We start from the raw sequence: 9,666 nt of genomic DNA, 5'->3' as shown, positions 1-9,666 counted from the left end.
AAGGCTCTTTTGAAACATCCCATTTCAATTGCTAAAATCTCCTCTACCTGAAAGCCATCTGGAAACAGCAACTGGCCCACAAAGTAGTGGCACTTGCAGGTCTGATTGCCAATGTTTCATGGCACACCTGAGCTACACTACTGCTGCATGAAGTGTACTGACTCCTAGTTGCTTTCCAAGTGCAATTCAACTTTCTGGTTCTCCCCTTTAAAGGCCTTCATGTTACTGAGACAAGTTATGGGTGGATTATCTGCCATCAGAGAAGTGGGCACCCCCAGATTGCCTCTGTTAAATGCTATTATCTAATGAGTTTGGAGGAACACTTTCTGTGTAGGTGCCCCAGTTTTTTGCACCACTCTCTCATTTGAGTTTTGAGGAATCCCTGCACTTTTACTCTTGCAGTAAGCTAGGGAGATGGCTTCTCCCCAAAGTGTTGATCTAGGATGAAAGTTGAGTCAAGAGGCTGATTTGTCTGGCACTCGTGGCAAGGATGGTTTTGTTTTTATAAATTTCTTATGGTTTGTTTCAAGCCATCTAGGCAGCCATATGTACTGTATTGCATAAGAAAATCAATGGCAAAATTTGTACGATTGGTTAGAGATAAGGAGGATCGCTGAGATGACTATTGTTTGATTAGTTGATAATGTAAGGCAGGGGTCTTCAAACTCGGCCCTTTTATGACTCATGGACTTCAACTCCCAGAATTCCTCAGCCAGTGTGCCTGGCTAAGGAATTCTGGGAGTTGAAGTCCATGAGTCATAAAAGGGCCGAGTTTGAAGACCCTTGATGTAAGGACTTCTTATTAGCACCTGTACCAGGACACAACTGAAAGATATGTAAATATAACGTTGACGACTGAAAGACAGTTTACCAAAAAATTTACAGATGTTATGTGTACAGTTTGTTATACTTTGTCCTGTTATAGAATGTATTTTAAGTTTCTGTTTTTTTTCTTTCTGTAACATAAGGACCCAGATTGTTGGGGGCAATAAGCTGACTTTGTAAAAATGCTGCTGGGTGTGTGTGAAAGCCCTAATAAGCAGACATATACATAGAATGAAGGCTATTGCTAAGCACATTGGTTTGTGCTTCTTAGATTGTAAGCCACCCTGAGTCTTCGGAGAAAGGCGGGATATAAATGGGATTTTTTTTTTTAAAAAAAGGTAATATTAATAGTAGTGCTGTAGCCAGGGAAGTTGAATTATGTTCACTTTTGTTTTTAAATGTACATTTGATAAAAAAATTATTAAAAAAAGAAAATCAATGAATGAATATATCTGCATGGACTAGGAAATAAAAATAAAAATAAACCTAGAGAAAGACATTACTGTTGCATTAAAGGCAAATGCTATTTTCAGCATTTCAGATAGTCTACCAATAAACTTTGGCATCCTGAAAATATTTAGAATATATTCAAGGAACCTGAAGAAGGGACAATTCAAATCTAGGAAATCCATTGATCCAGCTTGTTAGAATGCACTGATTAGTTATCATCAAATATCTTGTTGAACTATGAAAATTCAGTTCAATTACTTCATTTCTGAATCATACAATAATAATGTGAAGCTGAAGGTTTTCAGTACTATAATATTAAAAATTTAGATCCCATTTATATTTATAAAGTCACTGATATATTCAATACATTCCTTTGCTTACCCATTTGGTCAGCTATCTTGTCTTCTGGACACCGTTGACAGTCATAGCAGCAAGATAACTTCCCTTCCACTTTTATCTTGCTATGGCCAAGAGGACACTTCTCATTGCAGATGGAAAGAGGCAGTGTCTGTTCATTAATAAAATGATATGTCTTTCAACTAAAGAATTTATATTTCAGGATTGCCCTTTTCATCAGTTAAACATACCCAAAATCTTCATAGCAAATTCAAAACTTTTCTTTCTTTTTTTAACCTTCAGTTGCACATTCTTTCACAGCTATTGCACTAATAAACTGATCATTCCCAGGAATAGTATTCTGAACATATCTTCTGAGGAAACCAGAATCAAAAGCTGGTGTGGGAGAGTTTTCAAATTTGAACCTCTTGGAAAACACGTTCATTGAGGTCCAGTTTTAAACTCAGGGTCCTACATTTGCTATATCCCTTTCAAAACTTGGTTCACTTTTTCATTGATGCTATGGACCATCTTTTATTGAAACTGTTGTGAATTTATTTTATTTTTTAATTTTAATCCCATTTATATCCCACCCTTCTCCGTAGTAGGGACGTGGTGGCTCAGTGGGTTAGGATGCTGAGCTTGTTGATCAAATGGTCGGCAGTTTGGTGGGTCGAATCCCGAGTGCTGCATAACAGAGTGAGCACCTGTTACTCGTTCCAGCCTCTGCCAACCTAGCAGTTCGAAAGCACGTAAAAATGCAAGTAGAAAAATAGGGACCACTACGGTGGGAAGGTAACAGCGTTCCGTGCGCCTTTGGCGTCTAGTCATGCCGGCCACATGACCACGGAGATGTCCTTGGACAAGCGCTGGCTCTTCGGCTTTGAAACGGAGATGAGCACTGGCCCCTAGAGTCAGAAGCGACTAGCACGCATGTGCGGGGGAACCTTTACCTTTACCTTTACTTCTCTGAAGACTCAGGGTGGCTTACAATCTAAGCACAAATCAAATGTGCTTAGCAATAGCCTTCATTCTATGTATATGCCTGCTTGTTAGGGCTTTCACCACCCCCCAAGCGGCATTATTACAAAGTCAGCTTATTGCCCCCAACAATCTGGGTCCTCATTTTACCTACCTCGGAAGGATGGAAGGCTGAGTCAACCTTGAGCCTGGTGGGATGCGAATCTGCAATAATTGCAGGCAGCTGGTGTTACTTAAGGAGGCATTAGCCCACTGCTCCACCAAGGCTCATGTTTCATAGAATAAAAATGTGATTTTCAAAATTGAGCTATAGACAATTTTGCAGAATAATGTAGTTTTGAGAAGCCTTCTTGATTTATTTGTCTGAAAATTGGAGCAATTTGAAACAAATGGAACTTGATCTTCTATTTAAGGATTTGCCAATAATCCTAACCATTTGCTCACACTAATTTCCAAGATATTTACTTTGAGATATACCAACTAAAGTTTAAAATGGTTCTCTTTATTCTAGAAATTAAACTATTAAACTAATTAAGCTAATTCTCTGAAATTATTAGACTGAACTGATCTATCATATTTCTAAATCAGCTTTAGAATTTTTTTTACAAACATAGAAAGAGGTAAGAAAAATGTTTATTGTGTCATATTCCTTCACTCATAGATGTTTATGTTACACTTTTAGAAAAAGAAGGCCTTCCTTCATCACTTTAATGAATCTTAAAGACACTGTGTAATTGTGTTTTGAATGGATGGAGATAAAATCTCCAGCATAAATTCTTCATTTTTGAATCATAGGTTTCAATACAATGAATTTTGATATTGTCAAGATGAAACTTTGTTAGTTATGTGCCTCTGAATTTCAACTTGCCTGTAGATTAAGGGGAGGAGGTGTTACTTTCAAATGGGTATATAGAGAAATGAAACTTATTTGATTCAGCTGAAGACTGTGAGAGTTTGAAGCTTTGTCAAGGAGACCAGAACAGGTATGGATTTGAAGCAGATGGTTCCCATAACAAAGTGAACTTGGGGAGCCAAACTTGGGGGTTTGGCTGAGAAAATTATTGTTTAAGTCTATGAATTGGTATTAGAACCTCAGAGTTAGTTTTGCTTTGATATAACCAAACAATGTATTCAATAAACAATAAGATTTTCAGAAACAAAATGAACCTGGAGTTTTATTTGGATTCTCAAGTTGGATGTTGATAGATACATATGCAAAAACAGAGTTTCTTTAGGCTATTTCTTTCAATTGAGGGTGATAAAAATTTAACCCAAGTATTATTGCTGCATTTAAATCATTCATTGATGTGGGGCAGTGACTAAATGATTTTTCCCAAAGAGGAAAATGTAACACACCTGGTTAAATATGAGAGGCCAAACAGCATTGTTGGCAGAAATGGTGAGAAACGTATCTAGGGGAACCATTGGGTCAATCTTTCCAATCTGGACTCTCTGAAAGGACTTGTTTGGGAATGTGACCCAATTTAGAATATCGAATCCAGTTACTAATTCTCCATTGGGGCCAAATGAAATCTCTTCCCCAGCATTGTTATTAAAGGAGATCTGCTGCAAAAAATGATGGAGCTAAAAGAAAAAAAAGGAAATCAACAAGAAAGAAAGAAACCAGAAAGTTAACAAGATTCCATAAATGGTATGAGCAATTCTGTTTCTTCATTTCAATTTGGTCTATGCTAAGTTTTGTTTTTGTTTTAATTCCATTTATATCCCACCCTTCTCCGAAGACTCAGGGCGGCTTACAAGCTTAGCAGTAGCCTTCATTCTATGTATATGCCTGCTTATTAGGGCTTTTGGGCCCCCCCAAGCGGCATTACTACAAAGTCAGCTTATTGCCCCCAACAATCTGGGTCCTCATTTTACCTACCTCGGAAGGATGGAAGGCTGAGTCAACCTTGAGCCTGGTGGGACTCGAACCTGCACTCATTGCAGGCAGCTGGTGTTACTTAAGGAGGCATTAGCCCACTGCTCCACCAAGGCTCTTGTGAAAGTGAAAGGAAAGCTGTTAAATCTATACTTTTTAGAACTGGAATAAAATTATGTTTTCTATCATGTGCATTATCTATCCCTTTTCTAACTAAGATATGATAATTGAATATTTTTAAAATGAGATTTCCAACAAATAATTGAGAAAGTTAGAAACCCAACAGATAAATTTGGTCTGATCAAATTCAGTACATTTTACATGACCTGATGACATTCCTGAATGTCATATTGGCTAACATTACCTGCCAAGGTGATTGAAAGAAGAGATTCCATCTGTTTTCATCAATTCTACTATTTTTGAAGTTGGAGGCACACATGGCTGTGAAAGCATGTGCCACAGCATACACTGCATTATAGATGCTGTAGCTGTGTCCAGTCATGCTCATTTGAAACACAGATTGAGAAAGAGACTCCAGCTTCTCTTCTCCAGTGCAGATCCTATCAGCATTCACATCTTTAATATCACTGGGGAATGAGCATTCAAATGCATCTTTCCAGAAATCCCTAATAAAGCCATCTTCATTTTCTATGTTTGGGCTTTGCTTCTGCATAAACGGTTGGAAACCTATCAGTTCCTTTGAGTGAATTGCAAAGGAAAGTGCACCATGGAGAAAACCAAGCGGTAACTTTCTTTGCATAAGAATGGAGGTGAACTCTACCTGGGCTGTCATAATCCAAACTTTGGCTTTTCTCTCTTTTGGAATATCATCAGAATCTAAACCATAGATAATAACTCTCAAAGTCACCACACTTGTAATTTCAGCATTTAAGATCACTGCAATGGCTGTACTCCCCATGATGACTTTGTATAATTTATCTGCCTTCTCCACCATCTCAACAGCTTCATTACCATACATTACTTGGGGAATATTTTCTATAAAGTCAAAGCATATTCCTCTCTCTGAAAACATAGAAAGCCTGTTTTGAATGAACCTCTCTTTATCTTCTTCATACAGAGAAATCAAGCCAACCCAGGTCCATCTAAAATGCAGCAGTAAGTGCAGTATTCCTTTAAACTGGTGCATTTCATCTGGGAACATCCATTTGATAAAAAGTCCTGCTATTTCCTTATTCATCAGTGGAGCAGATCCATATGTGATCTAAATAGAAGAAAACAATACAGGCAAAAAGAATCATGCAATTTGTATGCTTGTTCCTTGGCATCCTTGCTTAATTTTTTAGGACAGTCCTCAAGCCTTAGGTATGACAATCTTCTGGTTTCAGTAGAAAGTGCATAAGAGTCTTACTTATATACTTCAACAAGTTGGCATCAGGAAGTTTCATAAAGAACAAGAGTGGGTCTGATTTCCATTATAGATCATGAGCTGCATGACTTATTCTTTATTCTTGCCTGATGTGTTGGTATATTTCTAGGGGGGGAAAAACTACCATAAGGCTCAATATCTGAAAATGATAAATAACTACTGGACCTTCCAATCTTGCTCCATTTCTGTTCTCACCTGAGGAAATTTGTAGTTGCACAGAGTGATTGCCATATTGAGACAGGTTTTAGTACGGGGTCCTCCAATGACAGCTATAATATTGGTCTGGTCATTACATTTGTAGTTGGGGGTAAATTTATCTTTTGTAGATAGAAATTCCATTGCTAAATGATAAGTTGTAATTTCCTCAAGATAGTCAGTAGCAATGTGGAAACCAAGGGTAACATTGGGTAAGATTGAGGAGTGTTCATTGATCTCCTTTACAGCAAATGCCAGAGCCAAAGTGTGTTGGTAATTATGAGTGAGGAACCTTCAGTGAGAGTTATAAACTATGTCAGTATATTTCTAGCTCAGAATCAGACAGTTCCTATGTTTAATTATTAAGCATATTCTTATGCACACAAAATGTAATGCTTATTATTTGCTCATGACACCTGGAATGTGGTCTTTAACAAACAACAACCCTATATTTTATGGTTGGGAAAGAACTGATATGGAGGAAGAATAAACGAACATTCAGTTTTGATTACATTTGTAGCCTGATTTATTCTCTCTTTAAGATTTGTCTTCTATAAAATTGTCAAATTCATGGTGAGATATCTTTTCTAGGATTAATTGGGATACTTACAATAACATTCCAATTCAAAGTGAATGGTAAGGGAGAGGATTCATATGTTTTTATTCTAATGGACACACGTAACATTCTAGAATTAACTTGTCATTTGGGATTTGTATTCTGTAAAAAAGACCATCCTGTTCCATTGTTCCAACACTTTTCATTCTTGGTTGGATGCAAGGGGAAAAAAAATTAGAGAGTACTAGTATACATGTAGTCTATTTTCCATGACATCCTCACAGCCTAAAGTAGTCATGTTTTTCCCCTCAGGAAGCAGAGGAATGTGAATATTCCTGAGAAAAAAAATTACCCATATCATATTGTGATAAAAGGCAATAATACTTGCTTCATTTGAAACTGCAGTATTAGGAGAGATAAAGTTTCTCTGAAGTATAGAATTTCAGCATGGATAAGGGCAAATACAATTAGCAATATGGTAACCATTTTATATTTGAGGAAAGATTGACAAAGAGGGAGAAGGAGGATGAGAGAGAGAGAGAAAGATGGAAAGGAAGGAAGGAAGGAAGGAAGGAAGGAAGGAAGGAAGGAAGGAAGGAAGGAAGGAAGGAAGGAAGGAAGGAAAGGAAGGAAAGGAAAGGAAAGAAAGAAATCATTTAAGTGGTGCTGGGGATGAATCTGAGAATGTGGGTGAGAATACTTACAGGTACTGATCAAGCACATCATGAGAAGGAACACTTTGAAAAGTGATTTCATTTGAAAGAAAGAACACTTGATATATAATTGCAGCAATGATTAAGTCCCCAGACTTATAATACTTGTGAACAATTGGAAGAGGACTTCTGAGTTTGCAGACAGGAAAAATGCACATTGTCTCAGAAAAAAGGAATAAAACCAGTGTTCTGAATAGAAGTAACTCAGTATATAATATACTCATTGTACAAATCAAAGTTTAACTTCAATGTTACCATTCCACTGATGAGCCTCTCATGAATGTTATATAAAATGAAGTATCACAGATTTAATTTGCATCTTTCTTGTACTCCTTACTTTTAATTCTGTATTTCTGAGCTGATATTAATGTAATGCATTTTTTTAACCTGGGTTCATAGTTTTCTCATGTTTATTAGAATTCCCTTGATACATGGAGAAAAGAACAATACATTACTTCTTAATTTGATAATTATCTGGGAGATAATAGCTTATTTGCAGTTCTACCTTCTTCCATCTTTGTAAACTGCCAAAAGGAAATATGATTTTATCTTACAGTAGAATAGCTCTATTGGTGCAAACTTTTAAAACTTAGACAAGAAGCAGAAAATTGGGAAAGAAAATTTGGGGACATTCTCTTCTAAAGATGGTATCATGTTGGGCAGATACATATATTTAATCAGGTCTCAAATTTTGTCCATTTATATGTACTTTGAAAAGAAGGTAAATTTATTTACTGGTCATTTTGTCAATCTTTTGCTCAATACAGGATCTGCTATAAAGAGTGGGGATGTAACAAGATCATTCAGTTCAATGATGGTTTGAAAGAAGGGGATAATGCTGAACTGAGTCAATGAATTAAGATGTAATTTTTTATTTATCAAATTTAGATGGCTGTCTGTCTCACAAGAGATAACTCTGGGTGGAGTATCATAAAACTGTAAAAACAATAAACAGAACAGATAACAGAACAGAAATAACAGAATAATAGAGTTGAAAGGAACCGTGGAAGTCATTCATTTCATTCATTTATTTGATTTCTATACCGCCCTTCTCCCTAGGGACTCAGGGCGGTTCACAGGGCATATATAAATAGCTATACAAAAATTAAAAGTGAATTAAACCATGCCCAATTAAAATACTACAATAATAAAATAATAAAAACCAATTAAAAACCCATATTCCCCATCAGGCCAGACCAGCTAACTAAAACAAGTGGGTCTTCAACCCGCGACGGAAGGATCGGAGGTCCGATGCCATCCGGAGCTCAACCGGCAGTTGGTTCTATAATGCCGGAGCACCCACAGAGAAGGCCCTCCCCCTGGGGGCCACCAGTCAACATTCCCTGACCAGAAGCACCCTGAGGAGGCCCTCTCTGTGGGCACGCACAGGGCGGAGGGGAGTTGACGCCGGCAACAGGTGGTCCTCGAGGAATCCCGGACCCATGCCATGTAAGGCCTTAAAGATCATAACCAAGACCTTGAACCTCACCCGGAGTCTTCTAGTCCAACCCCCTAGTCAGACAGAACAGCTTTTTCAGCCTTCTCTTGCAGCTCCTAGTTTGCAGAGAGAGAGAGACACAGAGAGAGAGACAGAGAGAGACAGAGACAGAGACAGAGAGAGAGAGAGAGACAGAGACAGAGACAGAGACAGAGAGAGACAGAGAGACAGAGAGACAGAGAGACAGAGACAGAGATAATCAGCTTCCTCCAGGAAGACAAAAAAAGTATGGGTAGTGGACGTGGCAGTGCCTGGAGACAGCAAAAGAGAAGAGAAAGAACTGGAGAAGATAATAACATGAAAAGACCTACAAATAGAAATAGAACAACTGTGGCAAAGGCAAGCAAGTGTAGTACCAATAGTAATAGGCACCATGTAAAGTTTTGTCTTACCATGCCTCCATTCTGTTCTTCATTTGGTCTTTCTTGTAGATCAGTTTAGTTTGTTCAGTAGGCAGTAAATCTTCCTGATATAGTAACTTCAGTGCATCTTTCATAATTATCCTTCAGATATTTTTCAAAAGCCATTTTTACTTCTGCAAACATCTGTTGTACTTGTAACTTTCCATGCCCATCTATTTGCCTTCATCACTGTGTGGATGAAGGGCATTAAGCATTGTCATTATTTTTCTGGTCTTCCTATCCATTGCTTTTACTTATGATTGAATCCAGTCCACTATTCCAATGACTGGAATTGTCCAGGTGTTGATTGTCCTAAAGCTGCTTTTTTCAAGAGGAAATTGGACTTCCTTTGTTTTTCTTTGAAGATGTTTTACTTCTCATCCAAGAAGCTTCTTCACTTCTTCAAGGAAAAACAAAGAAACTCCAGTTGTCTCATGAAAAAAGC

Source organism: Vipera ursinii, assembly GCF_947247035.1.
Source record: "Vipera ursinii genome assembly, chromosome: Z".
Taxonomy (NCBI): domain Eukaryota; kingdom Metazoa; phylum Chordata; class Lepidosauria; order Squamata; family Viperidae; genus Vipera; species Vipera ursinii.
This window is presented reverse-complemented; position numbering follows the sequence as displayed.